The 21341-nt window shown below is 42.3% G+C and overlaps 1 long non-coding RNA gene across 1 annotated transcript; it reads right to left on the reverse strand.

Moving 5' to 3' along the window:
* Positions 1-15063: 15063 nt before the first annotated feature.
* On the reverse strand, positions 15064-19321 carry LOC146521965 (uncharacterized). Its single transcript, XR_014870049.1, has 2 exons — positions 17670-19321; positions 15064-17174 (listed from the first exon to the last, which is right to left on the reverse strand). It is a non-coding gene; the product is annotated as an uncharacterized LOC146521965 (long non-coding RNA).
* Between the last annotated feature and the right edge of the window lie 2020 nt (positions 19322-21341).

A 21341-nucleotide genomic window follows, 5' to 3' on the forward strand; every position in this document is an offset into this window, starting at 1 on the left:
CCTCCTCCTCCTTCTGCTGGTTGAGGGAGGGAACAAGTCACTGCAGGGCTAATGATAAAGAAGGGAACGTTAACATTCCAATTAAACTGTGTGGGAGAATACGCCCGTAGATCATTTTCATATACTTTTTCCCATCACTGGAATTACAGGAATGTTGCCAGATGGAGGAGGTCACCGCAGTGATGACACTGTATTTGTTTTGGTAATAACATCAGCGTCCTGTAACTGGCACATATTTCCAATTTGTTTTGCATACGACTGTAGGCAGGCAGGTAGTTATTGAGCAGCCGCGAAGCAGACTCACAAACACATTTTCTTTTTCTTTTTTTTTTTTGCCACAGAAGTCTCACTCATAACACATTATCTCATCCAGCCACAAAGCTTATGAGACACAGCAGCAAGATACCAATATGTTTACTAGAGGGCTGCTGCCAAGCAAGAAATATTTTCATAACCTGATAATCTAACCGAATTGCCATTTTTGTTACTTTCTTACTCAGCGCAACCTTTTGTTCCTGTCTGTTTTTTCCTCTTTGGTGTAGTGAATAGTGGTTTGTACACCTGCTTATATGGCAACTTTTGTAGCGTCTGCGAGGTGCTACAAAGTGTTTACAGTGTGTTTAAGTTGTCATATGAGACCAATCCCAGCAGATGGCTGCCCCTCCCTGAGCCTGGTTCTGCTGGAGGTTTCTTCCTGTGAAAATTGAGTCTTTCTTCCCCAGTTTCGCCAAGTGCTTGCTCATACGGGGTTACGTATTTGACTGTTGGGGTTAACTCTCTATGACTGTAGGGTCTTAATCTTACAGTAGCGGTCCCCAACCTGTTTTGCACCACAGACCAGTTTATGTCCAACAATATTTTCACGAACCGGTACCACAAAAAAGATTTATTCATAACACAGCAGAAAAGACCCAGGGAACCCAAGTTAACGATAAAAACGATTAAAAAAAGTAACGCTAAAAATGATAAAAAATTCTGAAAACCATGAATTTCACACCCGAGTCACAACTTTTGTGGCCCGGTACCAAACGACTCACACACCTATGGCCCGGGGGTTGGGGACTGCTGCCTTACAGTACAGTATAACTGCAGTTGGGTTTGACCACCATATAAATAAAATAAAATGAAAGAAAATGCACTCAGGGCTTAGCGTGTTACCCATAAACACTCCCAACAAATAGAGGAGTCACTTATCAAACCCCCAACCATGTGATCACCTGTCAAAACCTGCTCTATCACCTGACATTTTGATGAAAAAACTTCTGTTCCTGCTTTGATTTGTTGTTTGTTTGAGTGAAATGCCTCACATGTTCATGTAACACACACTTTTCTCTTTTTTTTATTGGCTAGGTCTGGTTCACATTGTTATTTTTTTCCCCCCAGTTGTGGAAACTGCCTTTAATTACCACAACATTAGAGCCATTTGAATCTCTTTTAAAAAGAAAGAAGAAGAAAGAAAAAAAAAAGAGACGAGATATGTCTGGAACCAGGCTGACGATTCGCTAAATGGAGATCAGGTTGCTTGTCATAAAGAGCACAACTCAGTCTGTGAATGCGGTATAATGTATTTGGTCATGAAGGGATGCTCTCTAAGGTCTGAAAGGAAAGTCTGCATTATGAGACGCTGCCGTGTTTGAAAGACACGGCAATTATCGGGCGTGTAGACACGATGAAGCAGTATTATGGAAATTGCTGAATTCAGATATCTTGGAGCTTGACACAGTCTTAGGTCAGAATGGCTTTGTTCCTGCTGAGCAGCTTTTTGACCATTAATTTTTAAAATTTGTCTCTTTCAAGTCTCTCCAACTGTATGTACACTGTAAACTCGCCAGTGATTCTCTGGGGCACCCCTTTAAGATGAAAAATAAATGCTTAGGTTTAGTCTCTGCTGTCTCTCTGCTGCATGTACTGCTGTAGAGGAGACAATTCTAATATTGATACACCCTCAGTCGATGGATTAAAAAAAAGACGCGGAGGCAGGCTGCATATTCAGGTCTCTGGGACTGGGTGAAGGTTCGCCCGCTTGAAAATAAAAGAGAACTGGCTGAAAGAGAGAAGGAGCTATGAGCTGATCGGGGTGGACCCGTGAAACCCTGTGGTCATTTCCATTTAGTAATCCACCCCGGAGGTGAATTGAGAGGAAAGGCCAAGCTGACCTGTGCGTGCTGTCACCCAATGGGGTGCTTTGTTCCAGCAGCTAGGGAACGAGCTCGGGAATGGGCTGACATACACAGGGGAAGAGGAAGGTGAGGGAAATGGGTGAGATAGATGGGACTAATAGAAAATGTGTGATTGCATATCTGAGCATTTAACGCCGTAAGAACAGAAGTGAGAGTCAGTGAGAGAGGGATAATGCTGGATGACACTGTGACCCCTGAATCCACAGCCCCTGCATTGGCTTTCTGTTCGTGCTTGGGACCTTGATTAAAGCAGGCGCCCAGCTCCCCGGAGTGACCAGCAGAGCGCCACGTATGACAGTCAGCAATTTCTTGTGCACCATCATGCCCCCCAGCTCTCCAAACCACACCATCCCAAGGACACAGCTATAGATTGGACACCGTTGATTTGAATTGGAGAGACTAGCATAATTTGTTGCCTCATTCTGAGTCCATTATTTATTTATCCGCCTCTAATCGAGAATGCAGTCCATCCACAGTAACCTTCATCTCAAGATTGTTTGGTCTAAATGAAGTTATCAACACAGGAGGGGGACGCAGAAGTGGCAAAGTGGAAGGGATTTAAACGTATGCTTGTTAAAGATGCATAGAGTTCCAGTAGAGTGGCAGAGTATTTGTCCTCTGAAGTTCAGGCGCCCTTGGTTGATGTTTGGTATTCTTAATATCTGACATTCTGTCTATATAAACAATTCAAGGCACTAATCAAAGGGTTCAGGCTACTCATGTATTTTGCATAAAAGTAATAGGGCAGTATAAGCCTATCATAATATACAGTTGATCCAAAAATTGCATGGAGCCTCCAGTACCTAGACTTTTTATAATAGTACTCACTAATGTGTCAGGCTGTCATCAACGAATTTGCTGTGGTGGTTTTGCTGGTATGTGTATATGACTGGTGGTAGCTTTCAGATTTTATTTCGAGGCATGTGACTGCCAACCATGTGACATTAACCTGTCCACCATTATTGACGTGTGACAGTTAATGCAACTCTTGGTCTGCAACCATTTGGCAACCACTGGCCTTGAGGGAAAAATGAGAATTGCCCGACTAGGTGTGAGTGGTTGCTGGAGGTGTATGGTAGTCGCTGGGAGAACGATTGCCAGTCATGGTCAGTATTACAGTATAGTAAGTAGGTATTTGCCAACATGTATTCTTCAACAGGCTGGCAAATACATTACAATCTGTGACTTGACATCACCAGAGAAACCTCTGTGTTGTCACTGTTATGTCAAGCAATGCAAATTTCTCCTTGGCATTATTATAGATAAAGCTTCAGTCACCCTACAGCTGACATGACAAGTGTTAGTCAGGCCAAAACAGCATATGTAACAAGCCGTAAAGGTGTATTTGTGCTGTCCCTCTAAAGTTTAATTATGACTTTTACTTTAGCCTCATTTTAAAAATGTTTTACACTGAATACACTTCCTGACTCTGCTTGCTATGCACTAGTTTATGCCTCCCTACAAGACTTTTTTTGCTTGCTCTTGGCTGTGGACTGAGGACTTTTCCCACGGTAGGCTAACCACTACACTATAGAAACACTAAACAGCATTTATTGTACAGTGACTCTAACTAACTTTGTACAATGATTTAACTCTCCAGTTAAATCATTGTACAAAGGTTGATGAAAGAAATGACACATTCCTTGTCTCAGTTATGAAAAAGGTATGAAAAGAAGTTGAACTCTTGAGAAATAAAATGCACTTTGGTAAGTTAAACACAATCTAAAGTTTTACAGCTACCTTACACTTGCTGTTATGTATTTCTCCAACATTTTATTGAACTGGCATTTCATTCGATCCAGCAAGCCTGTTCATTTTGGCTGTTGGAGGCCAGTGGATTATTTATACACATTTATCATTTCTGACTAAATTCAGATTTGTTTAACCCTTTGACCTACAGTGTTTGCGCGGCAGCATGCCTCAAGGCATTTTCAGACTAATGCATCCATAAGTCTGAAGGCACAATTAGCCAGAGGAGGAAACAATCACACAATCTCATCTCGTAATTGATATTAAGCCCCTCTACATGCAAATCATCAAAAATATCCAATTTCTCCATTTTATTTGATAAGGCGCTGAACTCTATCACAATACATATCACATACGGGCACATCTCTCTGCATCTTCCCTGAGCCAGGCTGGTCTTTTTTTTTCTTCCTTTTCCTGATGGCGAGATAATGACCCTCATTGGTGTGTGAGATTTCTGATTAGCAGAACAACAACAATGACTGCTAATTACCACCTGAAAGACAAAGCTGCGCTGATAGAAGTTTCTTTCAGCCCCGTGGCGATGCAAAATGGTGTGTATGTGTGTGTTTGTGCACACCTGCATGTGTGCAGAGCTTTGTTTACGTGCATGTGGTTGATTTCCCACTAGAGGATATAAAAGAGATCGAGATAGGCCAAGGGTGAGGGGCAAGTGCTCTAGTGAGATGTAGTTAGAGAGGGAAAGAGACAGAAAGGACGGATGAACAGAAAGGCTTTGATGATAGAGTTGTTCCAGCTCCCCAAAAAAAAAAAAAAAAAAAAAAAATCTACTGTTTTTCAACCCACCACAGACTCGTTTAGCAGAAAAGACACCTTCCCCGACTAGTCTGACCAGTGGACATCTGTATTACAGATCTTGTTCTGGCTAACGAACAAAGGAGAGAAAGCACACCTGACTTCAAAGCAGCACCATTGTCAGGAAACACAACTGGGCTCAACACAAAACCACGCAGTTATTTTTCTCCACCGTTGCTATGAGGTGTAGGCTCATAATAAATGTTTGAGCGGAGCTATAAAAATCTTAACGCATACAAAACCCACTGCTCTGTGTTTCATGTTTTCCAGGCTAAACTTCGTCTTCCTAAACTAAAAGCCCGACAGGGTTTGCTGGCTTTATCTCTCTGCCTCCGATGGGGGAGGGGTGGGGTCAGGCTGTGGCTTCCAGTGATTTGTGCCCCAGTGAATATTTGATTCACCTTCATTACCTTTTGGTTTGGTTCAATATGGCATGCATAATGAAGCGGAGCACCGCCACATCAAATATGCCACCTGACAGCTCTCCAAAGGAGGCGGTGTGCACCTGTAGACGGATCCTCGGCTCAGAACGGACTCTCTCCCTTCCGATATCTTTTTATCGGTCTTGCAGCTTCGGCTCTACCTCACGTCTTTAATTGATCTTCCATTTCCGTAACCAAATTACAGTACGAGCGAGTATCTGATGGAGATGCCTTGGAGTGAATTGGATTAGACAGTGGAGTAATGGCTACAAACAGAGCTGTCACCCAATACGTGTTCGTGTTATCAGATTTGTGCAATGGGTCTTGACCTTTATGGCTACAGTATCCTTGAAGCTAAACACATTCTTCTTGGAAATTCATTAACAAGAAACTTTTAAAACTGTCGAAGTTATGGCCCCTATAGCTGGTCTGGAGTTCATGACCCGTTTCTTAGAGCCCCTGATGCTCGATAGATAGTAACCGGGTCAGTTTGCTAATTTTATAGCTCTTCTGTAATTACCATGTTAAAAAGACAGATGTGATAGTGTTTTTTAAAGCAACTGACACAAGGGAATCTTGGGAAATGAACGCTAAATCGATGTGCCATTATCTAGTAATTACCAATTAGGGCCACTGTGGCCCGTGTTCAGCTAAAATTGACTTGTCTCGTTTTAAATCAAAGCAGTGTTTACATATAAACCAAGCAGGTTTAAATGGTTTGCTTTGAATAACATTTTTTGATATTGTAAACTATGGAGCATCACCCTAAAGGTGATAGGGTGAAAAGGGTAATAGAGGTAATAATGATGAGTGAAAATAACTGTACATTCCCTTAACATGTGTTATGTAAAGCCCCGCTGGTGATCCAGAACCTCTAAAGCTGAGCATACACTGTGCGATTTTTGGCCCCTTTTGAGACGATTTTTCAGATCTTTTGGGGATCGGCCCGAGTTTTGCCTTAATCGTGTGTTGTGCATCGTGTAATATACGTGGGGTAACGAGAAGCGATTAACAACTCACAACAACTCACGTTTGGTCACAAGAAAATCAAACCTGTTAAAAATCCCGTTCGCCCCTCTTGAGGGTGTCAACGTAACTTCTCACACTGCGCACGCGCAAACACAGAATGGAAGTGAAAAAGACGGAGTAGCAGTGCAACGTGTGATCTGGACAAGCGATGGAGGCACAACTTGTAGAACTTTGGCAAGCTCATCTGAGCCTTTTCGATGTGGCCTCACGGTTATCACGATCGCAACAACCGTGAAAAGAGTTGCATGGACATTGCTGCTCAGTTGCAGCTGCCTGGTCAATGTTTTTCATAAACGATTTAGCAAAGTTGATGGTGGGGTTGTGTGTTGTGTGAGTGAAAGATAGAGAGGGAGAGCAAGAGACAGATTTTGTGTTATAAGCTTCATGTTATGGACGCACAGTGTGAGCACATGAGAGCATCGGGCCAACTAGTGTGAGACCCTGCATCGTGACCTATGAACTTCTGCCCCCTTCGATTCAATCGTACTGTTTGAGCAGGAGCTGAATAATGCGACTGAAAAATCGCACAGTGTTTGCCCAGCTTAAGACTCTTTGACTATACACTGGGCATTGACGTGTTTAACCTTTTCCAAGCTTGGCTTTTCTCTGAATCAAGCTTATCAGCATTTTAAATAAAGCTTCCCACAGTTTTCCCGTACAACGAATGGATCGCTTACTGCTTTAAGTGTAAAGCTCTAGTGTCAGCAGCTTTAGTAATCAGCTCATCTAACGGAAAGACTTGACCCAGACTCATCCGTGCAGGTGACCAAGGTCAATTCATTTCTTTTTTTCACTTATACCACGTATATCTGCATTAGTTACCCACGAGCTTTCACGATTACTCTGGTTGCTCCAGTGTTTGAACTTTCAGCTTCCCGGGGTAAACTACAGACCTGCTCACAGGCAGAACTGCTTTTTTTGGAAACCAGCATAAAAGCTGATGGTGTCCTTATTCTATTGCAACTACATTGTTCATATCGTTTTAAAGACATTGCCCATTACCCATTTCACTTCTCCAATCGACTGTTTCTGTCCACTCGTCCTAGGATTAATCCATTTTCTCTCTCTCCCTATCTAACGAGCCTCTTTTCTGCTTAATTAACATTAGATGGAGCTTGTTTGTGCAGGCATGCTATTCAGGTCATGAATAAACCAGGGACTGGAACTGGTTTCTTTGCATTCTGAAGACTGTTTAGTTCTTCCATTTTCATCCTGGCTTATCGAATGCATTGTCTGCAGATGTGCGTGCGTATGCGTGTGGTTTCCTAATGAATAGAGGAATGCTAATGGTGGTAAAACAGTGATTTCTCCAGCTGATTGGGTGTAATGGATGGTACTCAGAGCTCCTTCATAATTGATGAGGACGTCTTGTGGATGTCCCACTGCTGCCGTGCGTTGCTGGCGGTGGCGTGCGCGCACGTCTAACCGCGGAAGCGCAGTGTTTCGGGTGGGGCCCGAGACGCCGGGGAAGTCTGCTCTTGTTATTTCTGCAGTAGCTCCTGTCAATTCCTATTAACAGAAGCACGCTCTGCCGTCTCCATAATGTATGACTGCGGATTGTGGGGAAGAATGGTGTCAGATTCCCTCATCAAATTGAAAGAAAACAAAGCCATAATCTAATTGTTTGCAAAAGGAAAATAGGATGATTAAATCTCATTGTTTTTCATTTCTCGTGCCACAATACAAAGAGACAAGAGGAAAGGGAGAACAGGGGCCCATCAGAGTAGGATTCTATTTAAAAATGTTAGCCTTTACTATCAAAGTTTGTCAGAGATTTGAAAGGAGGTGTGTGTGACTGTGGGGGTAAACACAAAATCGGATACTCGGTTCACACAGCAGCATCTGATGAAACGGTTGAAACTGCATAAAGACAGACAGCCAAGGACATTTGGCTGCTGCATGCTGTCTATACAGCACATATTGTTCATCTTAATGAGAGATGGTGTTTACAGGTCGCGGTTTATGACATTGCTGCAAAGATATTTCATTAACATTGCTAGCCAGCACAGCTAGAGAAAAACCTATTTTGAGGTGCAGAGGAGGAAGAAAAAGTGCTAAAAACTCACTTCTTTTTTTAAGTAAGTAAATTTCTAGATGACAAGGTGAGAAGCCGAGTAGAGCGGAACTTTATGCCCATGTGTTTATACCTGTACATCTTTGTGGGCTCGTATGAATATGTGTGTGTGTAAAGAAAAAAACAACAACAATTGTGACATCTTCTCTGCAGCGCACCTGCAAGGTCCTGGAGAGCTAGCGCACAAACCTGCAGATTACCTCGGGGCACCGCAGGGCCTCCCTTCACTCCTACACAAACTCCTGCAGTGAAACACATCTTACTCACTCGCTCTTTCCTTCTTCCCTCGCTTTCTGTCCCGTTGTTATTCTGTGTTGTTATTCATTTTGCATCGTCGGACTCCCCCGGCACCTTCGCCGCTATCACATTTTTCACCCCGTCTTCTCTCTTTTCACTCTTTCTTGTACTTCTGCTTCCTCGCTCGCTGTTTTCCAGGAATAATGCCAACCCCATGCTTCAGTCTGTCAGCTAGGTTAACTAGCTCCTACTTGAAATTTAAAATGTGGCCTGATTGCTTTGGATTATTAAGTAGAAAGAAAGAAAAAAGCTGCGTAAGCGAGCACAGAATTGGCTTCCATGTTTACAGGAGGAGGCAACACGCTCATTACACCGGAAAGCAAAAAAGGTCTTGTAATAACTTTCAATGGAATAAAAGAACTAAATGATTTTTAAGAGCAGAAGGGTGGTGGTGATGAGGTGGGGAGGGTCCTTGTTTCTTTTCATTTTGTGGTTTTGGTGTGTAATTACACTATTATAATCGGTTAAAAATTTACGCCCAGTAAGCAGCTTACATTGTTTAGACAATTCATGGGTGAAAGGTAGCTTTTTATTCATTAAGTGTTGCCTTTTTAGCAAAAGAAATTTGCAAAAGGTTGCAGAGCTGAGAGAGAACGAGAGACAAGCAATTATAAAATGAGTATACTAGCTGTTTCTTTATTAACGGAGCAAAAAAAAAAAGTGATGGGGCAAACATCTCTAAGAGAAAAAGAAAAGTTTCTCTGAAGCTGAAGAGTTAACGAAGAAAGAAGCAAAGAGGACTTTCTTGCTCCTTAATAATGGATACGGGTAGAATATGAAAGTTGTTACTGCAGCGAGTCCATTCATCTACAACTGATTTTAAGCATGCACGCCAGACACCGAGTAACGTTATTCTGTACAGCACATGATGACAAAACAGTCCTCTGCCAGTATTATTTCAAATTCGCTTGTGAAAAGCGGAACAGTGGAAATGTAATGAAATGCGCCTCATTACGTGCTTCAAAGCATGCTAAAAAGTAGATCTTACAAAAGCGGGAAGCAGGAGATGAGATCACAGCTTTACCTTTTCCTTCTGCGCCGCTAAAGATTTTGAAAGCGTAATTGGTTCACATTTCATAAGATGCAATTTAAATAGGTCCACGAGGAATTGCTGGTAAATGGGGTAAAGGGGCGGCGGGGCCAAAAATGTAGGAAAATGTCAGAAAATATGATAGGATCAAAAAAAAAAGAAGTTTGAGCAATGATGTGAAATTGGAGTTGGAATGGCAAATAAAGCAACATTTTACTTTTTCTGACAACACTGCCGTTCTGGGTTCTGACTTCCAGACGGATATCAAATTTGTTCCCGACTGGTGAAATGCCTTCATGATCCACTACCTCTCCTCAAATTGAATCTGGCTCGCTCTTTCCTCTGCTGATAATAAAGGGGGTGGGGGGTGGGGGGGTAGGGGGAGCGGTACATCTCAGGTTTTAAATTATAAAGAAATAAACGTACACCTTTACACATTCAAATGCTTGGTAAAAGACCCCCTCGCCATAAAAAACCCCAAAACAAAAAAAGAGAAAAAAAAAATCCTGTATGTTTCACGAAACATTTATTCATACCTGTGGAGAATAACTTGTTTCCTTACAATCAGGCAGGATGGAGTGGATTCACGCCTCCTGTAGCAGTCGGCATCGGTGTTTCTCGTCCATTATAATGAGTATCACAGGGACTCATTTATAAAAACATTCTGACACAAATTTATGCTCACCATCAAATCCAAGCCAAAGTTGTGATCTATAAAAAATTGATCCCAATGCCAGATTCCTTGGGCTACACCGACATTCTCTGATTAAAAACCCCCACAAAAAACCTACATAAATTACTGTTTTTATCCAAGATCCAAAAGCTATTTTTATTTCTTGCTTCCTCATAATGACATGGTAGAAATCTTTCAACTTGGTCCCCTTGATTCTAGTAGATGTGATCGTTTTCATCTCTTGGGGTGAAAATAATTCGCAAACAAGTTTTTCTTCATAATTTATTAAGGCCACTTGCTGCATTTCCAGCATTCAGAGGGTCACTTTTTGTCACGCTTCTGCCTCAAATCTACAAGATGTCAGGTACAAAAAACTGGACATCGTCTGCAAAGAATTAAGCTAATATGTAAATGTCTCAGAAGCACTGATGAGTACTAATGATTGGAAATAATCTGATGTTCTGATGATCACAGATAATTCATTTGGTGATAATTAATTGTTCAAAGCTGTTAATACTTGTAGCGAGATTACTTAAGCTATTGGAACCAGAGACAGACCACTACACACCCTCACACCTGCTTAGTATGAGGTTGAGATGGGGAAAAACATGTAAAATGTAGCAATACCACTTTTTTCTTTATTTTACATCAATACCTGGCCAGAGCATCATCATTAACGGAATAGCCATGCCTACCTAAAAGGCAGCGGTTGAACATCTGGCTCCAAAGCAGGCTGAAACAAGGCACAAACTGCATGTGTGTGGCTCAGTCTGAGTGTGACATTGCTGGCTTCAGTGGAATTCCAGGCCTGCTGCCTTGTCTGTACACACTGTGCTTGTATCTTGTTTGCTGTACAGTACTGCTGTGGGTGATCATGTGGAACCCAGGCTGGTGCGCTGGCCATGTTGTGTGTGCTGTCATCTCAGATGTGCACAGAACATTGAGGAGTCACAGATCACTACCCCTCGGGGAGATGGAGTTTGTGTGTGTTAGAGAGCTGGGAGTGTGTGTGTGTGTGTGTGTGAGAGAGAGAGAAAGAGAGAAGCTGGTTGTTATTTTACTCCTCACGTTCTGAACTACCTCCTTCAGCCTTGCTGTCAGCCTGCCTTGACACCATTACCTGATTGACTCAAGCCACATATGAGAGCTCCACCTGAACAGATTCACATAAGCACATTACCCAGCAAATAAAGGCAGCAACGGGGGCCTGCAAATACAAACATATTAGCCTTGATTTTGATTTTGCAGTCCCCCATTTTCATATCCTGCCAGTGTCCCTTGAGGTAAACAGAAGAAATCTCTAATAAAGAATAATATTTCTGTTACTAGAAGTTCTCTGGTTTCCATTTCTAGTCCACTTTTCATACTGGCCAATCACATTGGGTTGCACATTCAGGTATAAAGAGCCCCTATGGACAGCATGCTTCAATTTCCAACCATCAGCAATAATGTAGCATTTTATTAGCCCTTTTTTTAGTGAATTTACATTTATAAAAAACAACCAGTCGACAGAACAGGAAGTCTTAGCCAATCTGCAACAAGCTTGTTTCTAAACACTCGGCTTTAAAGCTCGGAAAACATTGAAAAATTAGACATTTTAGCAGCTAAAGAACAAGATAGTCAGAGGAAGGAGTTGAAGAAAATAAATATTGGAAACTAAATGAATTTTATTATTATTGCATGTATTAGTTGATCTCTTCGCAACTTATTTCACCCAGCGACTGTCAGCAATCAGTTGCCAACTAGTTGGAGAACAAACATTTTTCCCGAGTGACTGAAGGCTGACAGGTGAACAAGTCTCTAGGCCAGCCTTGGCTTTAGCTTTGTGTGTATCATAGTTAAAGGGGATTGCAATAATAAGCGTAATCTTCTTGTATGATCAGATTACTATTACACTATTGTAGTCGAATATAAACATGTAACTGTACAGTATGTCTAGCTGGATCAAGGTCTGAAGGTGTCATGAACCGTGGCTCGCACACAAGCGGGACCCAAAAGCGCACACAATTCACTTTAATGTGGGCAAGTTCAAGTTTTATTCGCACAACAAAAAGGGACCCGGGACAACCCAGGGAAACGAGTAACTACTCAAAAGAAAACCAGGAAAGCAAAGGGGCACAGGGGAGCCGTGATCAGGAATGTGGGAGGCTGCAGCAGAAAGGGGAAAAGGTTACTAGAGTGCAGGAGAATGGGAAGATACAACTAGGCAGGGCTAAGGCAGTCTGGCTTACAATCTGAGCCGGACCATGGAACCCGGAAAGGGGAGTACGTCCGTGGAGGGTAAGTCCGAGGAGGCGGAGACGAGAACAGGTGGAATACTCGGACGTCCGAGCGGGCAGGAGGACAGGCACTAGCACAGCACGCCGGACAGAAACCTGAGAACAAACCTGAGTCGAAATAAGCACAGCTCATGCGACACTAAGCACATACAATGGTTCAGTGGGGAGCCAAATTACCACTGTGAAGTGTCTGCAGCTGTCTGTGCAGGGTTAAATCCTCCTCCACCAAATCACCTGGGATGAGATGCAGGTGTGATGGTGACGGCCTAACCCGAGGGTGTGGCCACCGGGACATCCAATGCCTTCCTCAGACACAGAGCCACGGACCATGACAGAAGGTTTGTCATTGATGTCTTTGTTCTTCTGGGATATTTTTCACTTGGGTTACAGGCAGGTTCCTGAACATCACATGTTACTGTGTTATACCGTGTTTATAGTTTTTCCTTTCCTCATCTGCCTGATATAGCATCTTATAGTGTGTCAGCATGTTTCATATGGAACATGCTGACACACCATCGATTTCTGTGAGAGAACTTAAAGCATACTTAGCCACAGGTTGAGACCAGCGGTTAATAGAAGCGCTTAATAAAAAACTCAGTGATGCGTTTATGGCTAATGCAATCCACCTTTAATCATCTCTTTAACTGACTGATGGCTGGAAAATGAATTAGCTGATGAGAGAAGTAATGTTTGACTGGCATTCGGAGCTTTTAGGCATCAGCACGTCATCATTAGTAAATGCACGGCATAGCACAACACAACACATACAATATCTGCACTGGTGGCGTGAAAAGGATTTTCCATCTGTCTACAGCTGCCCGTCAGTATGCTATGCACACAAACAGAAACACACACGTCTACAATAAAGACCAGGCAGTGATGGGTTTTACATCGCTGCGAACACGAGATATGACTAATCACGATTATACGCGAGTAGTCTATTCCGGGCCGAGCGAGCCTATCGCTGCATAATCAGGGGAAAAGGGAGAGCGAGAGAAACTCCTGTCACAGATATTCGGGTGGAACCTAATATTTGCATAACTGTGTGTCAGATAAGGGGGGAACTATTATAGCGTGGCACAGCCATAACCAGCGGGCATACAGGCAGCGAGGCATTATGGGGGCTGATTGGGGATGGTGTGTGTGGTGATTCCATTAAAGATCCCCAGAAGATGCAGTGGATTGAGAGTTATGGTGGAAAGTGTGTCAGACCTTTCATGCAGAAACACTGAAACTATTTCTGTATCTGGTTTTGAATGCAGTGAATAATGAGCAGTTTATGACATCAGTTCTGCCTCGCATCGTGGAAAACACCCAAAGAAGTCACAGTGGGGCATGCATACAGTTGATAATATTGTATTGTACACTTTGCTGCTCTCATAATCGTAATCCCCTTAACTCTTTGCTGTCTTGTTCGCTCAGTGTTTCATGCTGAAAAGCTGATCGTCACTTTAAATCCTTTTTTTTTTTTTAAAGTTCTGCAGCAACTAACTTTTAGGTTTCTGTCACAGCAAATGAGTGTCGTGGAGAATTATCAACACAGGCAGCTTTCAGCATGTCACCTCCTCTCTCAGTATGCAGGCACATGATTCTGTCTAGACAATGGTAGACAGGCAGCTGCCTGCGAGCACACTCACACACAGACATGCAGACTCTCACCGCAAAAGCATTCTGTCCCTTTCTTCTTGAGCAGTTGCTTCGGAGCAACAAAACTAATAGATGAATGTGCTCGGCCTATCAATCAAGCGGGACGAACAGGAAATCAATAAGCACAGGCAAACATTTAAAGAAATGCGACACACACACACACATAATCTGACACAATAGGGTCCTGGGGAGATGGCTACACATTGACCCAAATATTCTTAGCCGAGGACCCGCGGCTTCCACTTATAGTCACTCCGTCACCTTCAACCTGTTAATCAGCAGATTCACTTCTTAATATTAATAATAATTCCGAGTTCCCGAGTGGACACTAGGGGTTTGGTGGTGTAAAATGATTTGTCAGACACCAGATCCTGGTTTATGTCCAGTCTGATGTTTTTATTTTGTTTTCACTTGAAGGTTAAAAATCATAATCTGTATATAAGAGATGTACACAGACACCATGACATCAAGACTGGCTTCTTGACTCTTCTTCTTCTGTTAAAAGTGCAGTGAGTCATTTTTGAGATTATTTACTAGAAAACAAAAGTTGGACTCATAAACATACATGATGAGTTTGCAATTACATCTTCCGACAAACTGATTTGTTCTCATAAACTTGGAATGAATCCATAAAGCACAAAGTAGTGGGCACCAGTTTGTGGAAGCCAAGAATGCCATGCATGAATACAGTGGCTGCAAAGAACATCACCGTTCCTCCTACATACATAGTATACATAGTATGCCTTATGAATAACTTATATACATATATAAGTATATATATATATCACATATAGCCCTTTCAAATTATATATGGTCATTCAGAATTTTTATTTTCATCTCTTTCTTTATGGCATTCTCCTCCTCTAACACTCCTCTCTCTCATTCTCTTTCCATTATTCTTCTCTTCCTCACCTCAAACCTCATCTCCTGAGCTCTAACATACAAAAAGATGCTTATTTATTCCTGATGTTCTTGATATCACTTAATTATTGTAGACATGCGACCCTCACGTCTCCAGAGAGCTGATAATGAGCCAACTAAACAACAACAGCTGGCTATAAGCTAACATTATCCCAGCTAATGTTAGGCTTGAGCTTTTTAAAAATTACTTTCCCAGTTTGATTACATTCTCACATTGAACGAGAATTTATTAGCTAAGTGTTCAAATCCAACAATGTTAGAGCCACTTCAGATAAAGGTGCACTATTACTGGCTAACAGTGGCAAAAACAGCAGCGCTTAGCGACAGAAAAGCTCACGATAACCTCAACAACTTAGCTAAGATTTGATTAAATCAGACAGGAATTTGCTTCAGTGACCCACTGACTCATATTGGACTTTCTCTAAGTTGTAGAGCCTTTTTCTGGACCATTGACTGTAGAAAACATGGACGACGCGACCCCGCCTCCTACCATTGTGCAAAAATGAAGCCAAAATACCCCGCTTGTGGAGGCTGCCATCTTGCAAATTTGGAGCCAGAGTCTGCGCACTAGTGACTTGAGGTGGAGCGACTGTATAACGCTCCCGCCCACACACCCGCTGGACGTGACCGCAAACACGCCCCTCTACACTTTTTACGTAGCCCGGCTGCTCGAGTTTATTTGCTGATTTACCGCGACTGACGACTCGTTTAATTAAGGTAAATACAACCATGTCACTGTTATAAAAAGACACACAGCTTATCATCTTATACTTCTAAAATCACTCTGTTGTTAATTCGTTAGTTAGATTAGCTGTTAGCATACGCACTGTGTTGGAGGCTTGTTGCCAGCTAGTTAGTGATGCTACACACCTGCTACTCTTAATAGTCTTCAACACTTATGGGTTTTTTTTTTAAATCCACTTTTAGACAGCGATGAGATCAGCTGCTCACTCCACAGAAGCCCAGAGTTACTGTTAATATCAAAAATATAATGCTGTCCTGTGAGATTTTAACATAAGACTGTGAGTGTAATGGATCTAAAACTGTTTAAATCTTCAGAGCCGTCTACATCCTGGTAACATGGAGACTTTAAAAACATCAGCAGAACGTTTCAGTAGTGTAGTCTAATTTGTTCATTTCATTTAATAATAGAGTCCATATTATATCAACAGCTACATTCACCCTGGAGAGAAACTAGTGAGGGAGACCATCAGGACCAAGCTGGGTTTCCTGGGTCCAGAGGTTTGGAGAAACTTCTTCCCTTTCTTTCATCACAGCTGTCCTGTGCCATAAGTTTTGTTGACCCACTGAGAGAGGCTTCATTTAAGAAACACCAGGAAGACTGAAGCTCATGGCATTGATCAAGCAGGACTCCTCACCAGCAGTTCCCTCACAGGGAAATCTTCAGCACTCCTCCGTAGGCCCACCCCAGGAAATGGATAAACCCAGCATTTCATGAACACTGTGATGGAGACCTTTGGTTTGTGTAATGTTATAAATACTCAGATACTCCCCAGAGGCTCCGGACTTTTACATAAAGATATTATATTCAGTCCTGTAGAAAGTTATATATTTAAAAATATGTGATCCTCTCTGGTTACTCTGGTATGAATAACTCTGAATCACTTTATGATAAATAACACACTATGTGTAAAAAACTGTGAAAGAATTCCAGATGACAAGTTTGTAGTTCAACATACAAATGACGACCTTTGACCTTTATCAGGTTTTATTTAATTGTGTTAGACAAAATCTCATATGCTCTTCATGCAGCTGAGTACATCAAGTGTTTAAAACGGAAGCTGTGCAGGTCTGAGATCAGCAGCTTTGTGAAACACCAAACTGAGGTCCTATTAATGCTGATATATAGTGACACAGTTACATGAGTGATTAATCCTTTTGTTTTTTTGTCTTTAACTTTATCAATAAAACAGCTGCAGCTTTCACTACAGCACGTGTGGTACTTTAACCTTTGTACTGTTTTCATCAGTTCATTTTGCAGTTGGATGATCTGTCTGCTGTCACTGGGTGGTGCTGAGGTCTGAATCTGAGGGCAGCTCCTGTAATCACAAAGACAACAGAATCATCACAAACTCAGATATAAATTTTATCCCTCAATATTGAAATAAAGCTGATTCTTCTGTCCTCACACACTCAGGATCTGAAGTTCTTCTCTTACATTTTTTCAGTATTACAGTACACTACAGTACTTTAATCCATAGTTCCTGATTAATGATGAGTTACTGAAGCTTTAAAAAAAAATTGTTAGACTGAAAACATGGTGTTGTTTGCACATATTTAATATTCAGCTCTGCACAGGAGCTGAAGCAGGGTGCAGCCTGTTGCTTTTACAGTATAATACTTGTAATAAAAGTACAGTAACAGTAATTAGTGACTGAGCAGCCCGGAGCGTTTCTCTTGATTTCTTTAGTAAATTCATTCACCTGCACAGCTAAACGAACCCTGACAGCCGAGTGCTCATTTTAGCTAGCTAGGTCTCAGGAGCTAGCTAAGGACGGTAGTTACGGATTAGCTTACAAACACGTTTAATTTACCGAAAAAGTGCAGCGGGGCCTCGGGTCCTTCTGTCGGGTAGTCCAGTTTACTGAAGAACACCTCAGGCTGTCAGGTTAAAACACTCGGTCGTGTTTTCGTAGCGTAAACGCTGGCCCTCCTCTCAGAGCCTACGCTCTAGCTGCTATTCGCGAACAGAGATACGCAAGTTTCTCCGTGACTGCAGCTGTCAGTCAAAGCTCTTATGATGACGTTTCACCCCAATTTAACATCACCGCGGTAGGAATTAGAATCAAACTTATGGGAAAGGAGACCCCTTGAACATCAATCAGCGTGATGAGAACTATTGAAAACAAAAGAAAGAATCTTTGGAAAAAAATTATCTAAGGAGAATTAATTAATTTTAGTCTGACCCCAGTCCCATCCGCTAACATGGAGGAGGCGGGGTTTATGACCTATACTGCAGCCAGACACCAGGGGGCGATAGAGACGTTTTGGCTTCATTTTTGGGGAGCTGTCGCGTCGTCCATGTTTTCTACAGTCAATGGTCTGGACACATATTGACCCTGTGCACGAGAAAATGCTAACTTCCTGGTTTGAGACCGGATGTGGGGTTGTACATTTCAGTAGCTTTACTTTGCGGTCAATCGCTACTGCAAAGATATACTCCAAAATCATGTCCAAAACTCGAAAACGGAAAGATCGCGTTGTTACAAAGAGGAGAAGGTGGGAACACTCACCACTGTTGTGTCATAAAAAATCTAACGATCAATTTTGACGTTTAAAGAGTTTAGATCGATCAGTTGTTTACATCACTCAACACAAGCAGAACTGCATCACTGCAGCAGAAGACACATCGTCCACATTCAGAAGCACATCTCTGTATAGTGACTGGTCTTATGATTTAAACAGGCAAATGTTCAGCATTCAAACTACAGGTGAAGAACAGTCAAACCAGATGTTTCCCCGTTATGTTGAGATCAGCTAGTCAAGTACACACCTACACAGCATGTTAAAAAGAAAAAAAGCCACACAAAAAATGAACGATTGCTGGTAACGGTTTCTATACATTAGTATTTACGAAGGGTATGTTGTGACTTACCTTAAAAATTACAGTGGTCCCTCGCTATAACGCGGTTCACCTTTCACCTCGCTGTTTCGCGAGTTTTTTTTAGTGCAAGTTTGCATGCTTTTTTTATGTCACATTGTGTCCCGCGTCCTGATCGCTGCAGACGATCTCCTCCGTGACGTCTCTCCTGTACAGTACAGAATCGCTGCATCGATCGCTAGCAGTGTGACTCTGAAGTGCAGTGCTGTATGTCCACGATGTCCACGAAACATTTTGCACCGTCAAAAAATAAAATTGGCTACTTGATTTCACCCATCACTGGTTATTTTTAGAACATAACACCCGTGATAAACGAGGGACAGCTGAGAAATATAACATTTGAATCCCTTTTCTCTTTTGCTCTGAGGCGCGGGGAAAAAATATCGACAAGTCGATGAACATCATTTACAGATATACTGGGTAAATGCCCAAGACATCTATAGAAATGTAAATCGCGGCTTGATTCATTCATTTGCTTAACTCGTTTTGGACCATAAACAGGGCGCGAATAGGACACGGGAAACAAAGCTCCCCACAGGAGTTTCCGCACCGGAAGTAGCATATGCTAACGTGCACATAGTCAATTGACAGCTGAGGTAAACAGCTCACTGGCAGTCTACACTCACTACAGCTGAAGGGCAGCTAGATTTGTTTGCTAGCAGGCTTGGTTAGCAAGCAGCATTCACAAGCTCTATGGGTGTAACTGCACGGAAACATAACTGCTAATCAGTGCAACGCAACAGGATAATAAAATAATCAAGTCTGAACTTAGTGGACTGACTCTGACTGACTGCACTTAGTAAGCTCTATTGCTTGTTGGCTAATTGTGCTAAAAATGCTCGACAAACACCACAAACACGTTGCAGAGGTCGAGTTAGGTGACTCAAATCATTAAAAGTGAAGCAATCCAGCAGGTCTGAAGCATCCATACCTCTAACTTTAGGACTTAACAAAACCCAGACAGGTGAGCTACTTACCAATTTATTCCTGCAGAGTTTATTCATTGTACCAGTTCATTTTAAAGCTGAAATTTGGGATTTTTACCACAATGCAAGTATGGGTGTATAAATGTGTGAGAACTGACTCCTGTCTTAAGTGGCTATTGGAGGAACTCCAGTTTTGGGCACTCCTGCACTGGCTTTATTTTTCAACCCCAGGCGTTGCCAGTTGATTGTAATATGCCTTTTCATAACATTAACCGCTTACTCGGAGCATTTAAATGAGACACTGAGGGATCCTTTTCCTACAAGCATCAATTTGGGAGCGATACCTGGGACGTCACAGCACCAGTGCCAAAGGACACCCAGTGAGTATATGCGAGGCTGCAGCTGCTGTGACAAAATTGCAGCATTTATGGGAATGAGATTCAGAGACTTCCTTCAGTCACTCTTTTCTCCCGCTCTTCGCTTTCCTTGCACGTTTACATCCCCACAGCCTAGATAAATGCACAACACAGCTCCTATTACAGGCACAAAACATGGCATTTGAGACACACGAACACAAAGGCGGAGAGCAAACAATAATTAACGAGACAAAACTTTTGCTGTTTTGTTGACAACAAAGCGAGCGGATGAAAGGGCAGAGGGAAACATCTGGAAAGTCTGATGAGGGCCTTTCAAGTGGGACAAGAGATGAAAACTCCTGCCTTCCAGGCATATTAACAAACGCTTTAAAAGGAGACCCACTCCTTATTGAGGAGGGGGGCTCTTTGCTGTGCTGGAGTTTTGTTTTTCTTCATCACCAAACAGTCAAAGAGAATTTGTGAGCAGAGCTTTAGAACAATCTGGGTCTATATTTAGAGAAACGAATGAATCCACAGGCACAGGCAGTAATCAGATAATTAGGAAAGCAAATTAAAATAGACAGATACAGTCTGTTTGCTGGAGGCCATGTTTAAATTCCGACTCCTCTCCCCTCTCTTCCTCCGTTTCTGATTCTTTTCAATCTGTTAACTCCACTCTTGTGTCCCTCTGCACCTCGAGCTACATCAGTGCAATCAATACCGAGGTACGTTTTCACTGCACATCTTCACTTTGACAGATTAATGGATCTGTGTCTGTGGACTGCTTTTTTCTTTTTTTTGTATGTGTGCAAGCTAAAATGGTGTAGTGTTTTCATTGCATTTCACATCCCTCTGTCCACCGACTGTGGCCCATGGCGTTGTTTCTTCCCCCAGTTCGTCAAAGTCACGGGGTCAGAGCTCGGAGCGTCTAGCCTCAAGCTGCACATGTAAAGATTTGCTCCCCCTTTCTAGCTCCGAACTCAACGGAGCAGACCCATGGCAGTCTGTCGATCTTTATCAAGAGATGTCCACCATCATGATGTTTTCCCACTGAATCTGTTTTCAAGACAACAGACATCATTCATCAAATCTTTGCAACTGCATTGTTCCCCTCACCTCCATTTGCCTGGAGCTAAATGCCACAGGAAGTCTTTCTGCTTTTTCTGCCAGGCTTCGCCTTTTTTTTTTAAGCTCCATATCGACTGAGTGGTCTTTTTATATTCATCACGGCTGATGGTGCTTCCTTTTCACTCTGGTCCAATCTGCAGATCAATTACTACGTTTTTGGTCTTCAGTACAATACTCCTGCACTTTGCTTTCAGT

The sequence above is a fragment of the Neolamprologus multifasciatus genome, chromosome 3 (assembly GCF_963576455.1).
Source record: "Neolamprologus multifasciatus chromosome 3, fNeoMul1.2, whole genome shotgun sequence".
Lineage (NCBI taxonomy): Eukaryota > Metazoa > Chordata > Actinopteri > Cichliformes > Cichlidae > Neolamprologus > Neolamprologus multifasciatus.